This window comes from Myotis daubentonii, chromosome Y (assembly GCF_963259705.1).
Source record: "Myotis daubentonii chromosome Y, mMyoDau2.1, whole genome shotgun sequence".
NCBI classification, from domain to species: domain Eukaryota; kingdom Metazoa; phylum Chordata; class Mammalia; order Chiroptera; family Vespertilionidae; genus Myotis; species Myotis daubentonii.
Window position 1 is genome coordinate 14,121,676 of NC_081862.1, and position 9,828 is coordinate 14,131,503.

A 9,828-nucleotide genomic window follows, 5' to 3' on the forward strand; every position below is an offset into this window, starting at 1 on the left:
GTCACATTGCTTTCTAGGTTTGGATAAGCTTCAAAGGCCCCATCCTTCCTGCTGCCTACGTGGGCACCTGTCTCTGGGAGAGTTCCTTTAGTGTGAAGCTCTTTGGCCTCATGGCTTGCCCTGGGACCTCTCCATCCTTTTTTTAGTCATAACCATGTTGCTCATTTACACTCCTCTGGGAGCTGGCCATTGCGAACCTGAAGCTGGGTCAGAGTCATGATGATGAGTAAAAGTAATTCCTCATGTTTGGCAGAATTTAAGAAATTACGGAAGCACTTCACTTTCCAAGTCTCATTACTTCTCTCTCCAGACAAGAGGCCTTGGCCGGGGCCATCAACTGACTACCTTCTCCATGTGCAGTAACTGAGGCCTGAATTGGTTGCCTGCACTCGTATCTCTGAGTGAGTCATGGGACGGTGACCCAAGAACAAGGTCCTGGTTCCTGATGTGAGGCTCCCATGGCCATCACCTGGGCCAGCCTGATGGGAGTGTGCCTAGAGAAGTCACCGGAGAATGGGAACATGCCACTCTATGTGTGGCAGCGGTGGTCACCATCAGGGTCATATGCAGACAGCAGGAGTGCCCATTTAGGTGACAATCACCCGCCACAATCCAGGTGCTCGGCAGGTCCGTGCTCAGCCCTGGTGTAGGGACCCGGTCAGGTCTTCAGGAGGATGGGGGAGGTGATGGTGTGATATTCCCAGGGAGAACTAGGAATGATCTGCAAGTATGTAAATTGACTGATGAGGTGTCACGCACAAGATCTGGGTAGCAGTTATGCATGGAGGCCCCTCCCACAGCTGAGGTAGAGGAAAAGGAAGGGGTGGGGAACCCAGCTCAGTGCTGGGGCCACAGGAGGCATAGCTCCAGGGTGTCTCCCTCTTGGCCTGAGCTCCGCTATGCCCCGCCGCCTCATCCTCTGCACAGGTGGATCATACTAAGGAGGGCACCTTCTGGCAGCCCAGGGTTGACAATTCTCTCTGCCTCAAATTACCCTGCAGTTATGGTCTTGACCTCTCCTCTCAGGATCCTGGGACCAGTATGTCCTGAAATAGCCACTCTCAATGTGGCTGAGACACTAGTAACACAAGAGGTTACCACCAGGTGACCTTAGTACCAGCAGCATCTGTGTGAGGCCTGATACTCGCAATGCATGAGGGCGAGGCCTCTCCATCCCCAATCTCTAGCTCCCAGGTGTCACTGACCTCCTTGGGCTGTAGCCAGGGGACAGGTTGGGCACTACTGTTACTTTGTTTCAAGAACCATCCCTTACCCTAAGTGGTGCAAGCTCAGGGGAAGAGTCCAAAACTTACCTGACACCAAACACCAGTTAAGTCAGTCTGTGGGCTCTCATGCCAGCCCTGCTCCAAGCAGAGTTGCCTGACCATGGGGTCCCTAACACACTACAGCTTCTTGTCTCGCGCTCGCTCTCTTTTACCCCATGAAAAGGCAGGAGAACAAATGATTTTTGGGGGACATGACCTGAGAATACAATGGCTGCTCCTGTTTCTGGTCCCCCAGGAGGGGCCTGAGGATGCAGACCCCAACTATTTCCCTGATGATGAGAATGGAAGAGGCGCAGGGCTTCTCTAGACACCTAAGGCAGCTCCAGTAACCAGCTCACCTGAAGATTTCTTCCATCCATGCTGGTTCAGCTCAGAACGGCCTCACGCCCTCCAGTGCTTGGTTACCCTGGTGGACCATGGTCTCAGTCACCTGTGTCAACCTAGGTCAGAGAAAGAACCAAATGGTCCCCAAACAAGGAAATAGCAGTTAATGCACGTACATAGGAAGCCATGGGCTCCTGTGAAAATCTTTGAGAACACCGTGGAGGAATCTGAAAACTGGAGATGTGCCCTGGCTGGTTGGGCACACTAGTATCCAACCAAGGGCTGAACGACCCAGCAGAAGATAGTCGGACTTCCTCCTTTCCATCTGCAGACCTCTGGTCACTGCACTGCACCAATCCAGCACACAAGTCCCCTGAGCCTGCTGTAAGGCACAACATACTGGCATCCAGTCCCCACAGCAGCGTCGCTCCAGCACAAGGACCCCCTGAGCCGAGTGCCCCAGTAGATGATACTTGGGCACTTTTGTAAGCAGGCATTGGGCATCCAATTCCAACTATGGTAGCTCATCCCCCAAAGCAGAAAATGTGACTTCTACCTACACGGGCCAGAGGTACAGCACAATCACTCTGATCCAGTGTGTGGGCCCCACAAGCACACACCCCTTGCACACAGCTCCTGGGCCCTTCTGTGTGCGATCACTGGGCATGTGCCTTTCCAACCAAGGGTGCATGGCTCCCTCAGTAGTATCCACGGCACTGCCCCACATCCGCGCCGGGTTTCCTACCTCAGGACAGTCTGCTGCTGGATCCTAAACTCCTTCGTGATTCAGAGAGGGAAATCACTTTGGCCAGAATCCCACTGCCTCAACCACAAACTACGAGATACCCGCCTCCGCACACTCATGGGCACTGGGCCCACAAGGTGAGTTTCAGAGTCATGCTAATCCAGCAACCGTCACACCACACCAGCTAAAGTCACAGTTCCTGAGCCGCAGGCCCCATGACTCCTTAATCCCAGGCAATGGTCTTTGGGAACAAACAGTGAGCACATACCAAGTAGACTTCAGACAACCTTTTCCACAAGAGCCGGAGCAATAATCACATCCAAAACACCTTGCAAAACAATGCTGGGGGTTAGTCACATTGCTAACCCATGATAACACTTCATCCACAAATAAGACACTAACAATCCAGATCCAACTACCTCAAGAGAATCCAAATAGCTCAAGAAGGGAGCTCCACTGGATTACCTATCCCAGAAGACCTGAGAGATCACACCAGTAGAAACACACCGAAAAGAACCTGGGTAGCAAAGCAGTTGAACCTAGCACACAGATACAATGCAAATATTACAACAATACATAGGGAGACAAAAAAAGCAATCCCCAAAGGAATGAATAAAGTGCAATCAACAGAAAAGGAGTTAAATGAAATGGAGGCAACTAACATGTCAGATTAAGAAAGTTTAAAATGCAAGAGGAGAACCTATGGGAGCTTTGGGATAACACCCAACAAAACAACATCCGCATCATAGGGATACCAGAAGGAGAAGGAGTGAAGCAAGGAATAGAAAACATGTTGGAAGAGATAATAACAGAAAACTTCCCTGATATTGGCCAGAAAAAACTATGCAAGTGCAAGAACCACATAGAGTCCCAAACAAGATAAACCCAAAAAGACCAACACCAAGCCCCATTATAATTAAACATCAATACCAAAGTAAGAATCATAAAGGCTGTCAGAGAGAGACAGAGAAAGTTACCTACAAGGGATCTCCCATTAGAATATCAACTGATTTCTCAACAGAAACACACCAGGCCAGAATGGGATGGAATAAAATATACAAAGTGATGTGAAACAAGGGACTGAATACATACCCAGCAAGTCTACCATTCAAAATTGAAGATGGAATCTGGAGACTCACTGACAAAAAAGGGCTAAGAGAGTTTATTGACACCAAGCAAGCAATGCAAGAAATGCGAAAAGGACTGCTGTACAAAGAAGAAACAGAAAGGCAAGATGAAACAAAAATAAAAGAATAAAAATGATGACAAACAAGTACATATCAATAACAACATTAAATGTAAATGGATTAAATGCTCTAATCAAAAGACACAAGGTAGGTGAATGGATAAGAAAACATGACCCATATATTTGCAGTCTGTAAGAGACCCACCTCGGAGCAAAGGATTCACACAGACTGATAGTGAAGGGATAGAAAATAAAAGTGTTTCAGGTACATGGAAATGAGACAAAAGCTGGGATGGCAATACTTATATCTGACAAAACAGAACTCAAAGTGAAGGCCATAACAAGAGATAAGGAAGGCCACTGCATAATACTAAAGGGGGCAATTCAACAAAAAGATATAACTCTGGTAAACATATATGCACCCAATACAGGAGCACCCAAATACATAAAATACACACTTCTGGAAGGTATTAAGGTACACATAGCAAGATAGTCATAGTCAGGGACTTTAATCCCCCATTGACACTACTGGATAAATCCTCTAAACAAAAAGCCTCCAAAGAAACAGCAACCCTAATTGACTCTCAGTTCAGATGGACTTGACATCTTCAGAACATTTCATCCCAAAGCTACTGGATATACATTTTTCTCCAGTGCACAGGGGACATTTTCAAAAACAGACTACAGATTAGGACACGGGCAACGTCTCTTCAAATTCAAGAGCATAGAAATCATAATAAGCATCTTCTCAGGTCACAATGGCATAAATCTGGAAATCCACTGCAATAAAAACAATGAAAAAATCAAACACTTGGAGGCTAAATAGCATGCTATTAAACAATGGTTGGGTTACCAAAGAGATCAAAGAAGAAACGAAAAGCATCCTGGAAACAAATGACAATGAAAACACACAATCCAAAATCTATGGGACACAATGAAAGCAGTCCAGAGAGGGAAGTTCATAGCTCTAAAGGCCTACCTCCAAAAACAAGAAAAAAATGGAAATGAAGTATCTAACCTTGCAACTTAATCAATTACAAAGAGAGCAAGAAGAAATGCCCAAAGTCCTCAGAAAGAAGTAGATAATAAAGATCAGAGCAGAAAGGAACAACAAAGAGACCAAAAAATTACAAAATATCAATGAAACCAAGAGCTGGTCCTTTGAAAGGATACACAACAATCATGAACCGCTAGCCAGGCTCAACAAGAAACAAAGAGAGATGACCCAAATAAACAAAATTATAAATTAAAGAGGTGAAGTAACAAATGACCCCACCGATATACAAAGGATAGTAAAAAATTACAACAAACAACTCTACTCTAGCAAAATGGACAACCTGTGTAGCTGGACATTTGTAAACAAGGATCTGAAGTCCTGCCAAGAAGAAGTGAATGTTCTATTAGGAGCACAGCGGGAATTGCAAGCGAGCCACGCTGGGTCAACATTGCACACAATCTTGAGTTCCAAGAACATTTACCTCCCTGAGAAAGGCTCAGATTAAACAGTTGTAGGTGTAGAACAGAAAGGAGGGCACACATACAAGTTGTCCTTAATATGCTATTGTAATAATATAGAACAAAACAAGATTTAATTGATGAACTGCGGATGCACCGACCTCGTACCAAACGCCAATAAAAATAGGGGTGAGAATGGAAAGTTTGCTCCATGACTGAGTGAGCTGTAGCCCTCTGTCCGGCATCAATCATCCTGTGTGCTCGTCTTACCTCTGCGTCTTTGGTTCATTAAACATCCCTCAATACTTGGCGCCCGAACAGGGATCTTAAGGTGAGTATGGGGAATGCACAAGACTGCAAGGGAAGACGTCCACAAAGGTTTATGCAAAACCTTTGGCAAGCCAGGCAGCTCAATGGGGAACTCCCCAACGGCAGAGTTTCAATATATGACTCTGCTGCATTCAGTGCTTTAAAGCACTGGGGTTAGTCTGTCTCAAGACACTTTTAGGAAATTAGCTAGAGAAATAAAAAGGCATTGTTATTGGTTTGAGCCGACAGGCAGAAATAGGTAAATCTAAAGGTTTGGAAACAGATTGTTTATGCACTACGTCACGCCCATCAGAATGGAGATCCTATAGGAAAGGAAGTTTGGTCCTTGTGTACTTTGATTACTATGGCTCTTAAATCTTTGCAGTCAAAATCAGATTATAAGGCCACTCCAGTTAAAGTTACTAGCTCTCCTTCTCACTCTGCTTGTGAAACTGATAAAGACATGCCTAATAGACCATTATCTTCTTTGCCTCATGAAAATAATACGGACCAAAAAAGGAAAGATTTTGAACGGAAGTTGAAGGGATATGAAGATATAGACGAGACTGATAAAGAGGGCATCCAGGATTTGTCAGAAAGTGAAACTAGTAGCACTGATTCTAGTTCTAGTGAACAGGAGAGATAAAAAAAAGAAAAGCAATACGAGGGATGACGAACAAGAGTTATTAAAAGATTTGCTGATTCATATAAGGGCTTTAATATGTGCTATCCCACTGCCTCATGTTAAACCCACTAATAAGTTACAGGAATTAATCAAAAATGCTTTTCCAGTTCAACAGCCACTGTCGGAGGAGCCCGGAGTAACTCCCACGGCTCCTCCTCCAGACTCACCACATTATTCATTGGGGCACAGAGGCAGTTCCAGCTGCCCTTGCCTACTGAAATAAACAAAATATTATTCGATTTAGAACCTGGAGATGAGATTGTTCCTCCCACATGGAGAAGAGATGATGATTTCCTTGCATTTCTGATACAGTGGCAGCAAATGCCACAGGACCTGCAACAATATCCCCAATATACAAATGGTTATGTTAATGTGGCTCATTGTCCTCATGAATTTAAATTGCTCAAAATTTTAAAAGAATCAATTAACTCTTATGGCATGCATTCTCCCTTTGTGATGGGATTACTTACTAGTTATGTATGCCTCAGAATTTTTGCTAATTCCCCTAGATTGGGAAGCTTTGGCCAAAACTCTACTGGATCCAGGAATATATTTACAATTTAAAACATAGTGGAGAGGGGAAGCAGACTTTATGGCTAGAGAAAATGCAGCAAAACAGCCTCCAGGACCAACATTTCAGGAATTAACTGGGTCTGGACAGGATGGGCGATTGCAAGCACAGGCATCTTTTTCAGATTTGCATATCACTCAGATAAAATTATGTTGTTTAAGAGCTTGGCAGAGAGTGGATACACCTGGAAAGGCACCTCCCGCTTTTACTAAAATTGCTCAACAAGCGGGGAGCCTTACACTGACTTTCTGTCAAGATTAACAACAGCTGTTAACAAGGCTATCTCTCAGGAAGAGGCACAAAGATTGTTTCTTCACTATTCCTTTACAACCTCAAGACTATCAGAAATTTGCATTTACTGTCCCAGCTTTCAATCAGGCTCACCCCACTCAACGGTATCAATAGAACATCTTACCACAAGAAATGTTCAACAGCCCCACTGTATGTAAGGCATATGTGCATCAACCTTTAAAAATAGTCAAAAAAGTTTTCCTAATACTCTAATTTATCATTACATAAATGATATTTTAATAGCTTCTGAAATTCAATCACAATTACAGGAGATTTACCAATACCTCCTTGAAAATTTCTAAGACTATAGATTAGAAGTAGCCCCAGAAAAGAAACAATGGCAGGAGTCATGGAAATATCTGGGACAAAAATTAACAGATGTCTCCATTATTCCACAGAAGGTTCAAATTAGAAGAGACAGTTTAAAGACTCTGAACGATTTTCAAAAGTTATTAGGAGACATTAATTAGTTGAGACCCAGCCTTGGTATACCTACTTATCAATTGACTAATTTATTTCAAATACTAAAGGGGCCATCTGAATTAAATAGCCCACGTGTTTTAATCCCTGATGCAGAAAAATAATTAACTTGGATAGAACAGCATATTCCACAAACACAATTAAATAGAATTTTTCCACAGACAATTTTAAATTAGTGATTTTCCACACTGAGCATTCTCCTACAGGGTTACTTGTTCAAGATAGTAATGTTATTGAATAGATTTTCTTGCCTCATAAATCACAGAAAAAATACAGACTTATATTCAAACAATTTGCCAAATTATTTACAAGGGAAGATTAAGATTAAGACCATTATGTGGTTTAGATCCAGAAGAAATTATAGTACCTTTTACTGTCAAAAAAATTCAAAAATTGTTTCAAATATGCAACAGTTAGCAAACTGCTTGTGCTCATTTTTTAGAGAAAATACATAATCATTATCCTACAAATAAAAGGTTACAATTTCTTAGGAAAGCTCAATGAATATGGCCTCATCATATTATAGCTAACGAACCATTTCAAGGCCCTATTGTTTATACCAATGCTAACAAGTTAGGAATAGCTCGGGTTTTCATTTTCAACAGCTAACAAAGGTAATTCACTCTCCATACACTTCAGTACAATGCGCAGAACTATTTTCCATTGCTTTATTACTACAACATTTTCCTCAGGCTGTAAATATTGTCACTGATTCTCAATATGCAGTAATTACTCACTTACTAAAAGCTTTTGCAGTAATGGGAATACCTCAAAATATTAAGACTGATAATGGTTTTGCATATCTATCTACCAAATGTCAAACATTTTTTTTCAATTTCATCATATCACTCACATCACTGGCATCCCTTGTAACAATACAGGACCAGCTATTATTGAAAGACAAATTCACACCTTAAAGGAAATGCTCAAAGAACAAAAAGGGGGAGAATCCCCTAAATGAATACTATTAACAGCTCTATTTACTTTAATTTTTTTAAATCAAGATGAGACTGACAGGACTGCTGCTCAGCGACATTGGGAAAAGGAGGATTCACAAGAATTCAATCAACCTGTGTTTTATCATAATGAGTCCTCTCAGTCGTGGGATCCTGCATGGATCCTACGATGGGGGCAAGGTTATGCTTATATTTCCACAGGTAAAGAAAAGTTCTGGCTTCCTGAGAGGCGTCTTAAGCGGAGACATGGGAACCAAAAGGAAGTTCTACTTAAGTGACCTGACCAAGGATTCTCAGAGATGACGTTGACGGGGCGTCCTATCCGAAAAGCTCTATGGTCAATGCAACATTCATCTGTACCAACCTTGGGTCTGTTGAAGAAGCTTACCCAAGAGGGAGAACAACTGGTTTGGTGTCATGGAAAAGAAGTGACGCCATAGACTTTGTTCCTTGCTATGCTTGCACTAAGAACCACTCAGGTAAATGCTGAGAATCATACATACTGGGCTTACATTCCTAATCCCCCATTGAATAGAGGTGTTTCTTGGTTGGATTCAAAGGTTCGAATTTATGTTAATGACTCAAATTGCTTACCCGGACCTTATGATGATCGAGGTCCATTAAAACCAGAAGAGGACCGTAGAGTCATAGAAAATCATACCACTGAAACGCAGGGAGTGCCAACATGCTTAGGTCAAGGAGACCATTGTTCAACAATACAGGCACAAGCCCTGCTGAACATTTTGAAAACACTACTACTGAAACAAAAAAAAAAACAGGCGTTTGTTTCTTCTGAGGGACCATGGGTTTAAAAAGGTTAGTTGGAATAAGAAGAGTACTCCTCCATTACTTCTACCATGTCATGTTCCTACGTTTACGATCTTGTCCGATTGGGTCCATTGGGACTCCTGTCGAGGAGAGACAGTTCAGTTTTTATCTAATACTTCCTAGGAAGCGTCATTGATTGGAGCCCTTCAGGTTCTGCCCGTTCTAAAGCCAATTGAGCTGATCTACGATGGCATAGAGGAGAGAACAAGTCCATATCCATGCAAGAAAATGAGAGCATTGTATGGCTTGATGGATAATTTGCCCCCCTCAACCCACAAAACACATCATCAAGAAGGACAATCTGTTCAATCTGACTTATGGAATTTGGGGTCTGCCTTACACTCTCTGAAAGCATAGATTTGCATAAAATGAGCAAATCTATAAAAATAACTCTGGGAATTACACCTTACAATTTTATGCTATCAAAACTGCCTTTGTACAAACCTGTGTTCGATTACCATTTTTATTAATGATAGAAGATCAAATTGTAAGTCTGCAAAGACAAATGCATATGAAATATAACTAGAATTATTCATCAATTTGCATTACTCCTGTACCTTAGAATGAAAGTTTGTTTCCATGGAAAAAGGTTAAAAAACATTCGTTCAATCATAAAAATCTAACAAAAGAAAGTCTACATTTACAATCTCATATACAAAAAATATTTCAAAAGAAATCGCATAAATTAACTGGGCAAAATGTGTTAAAATAT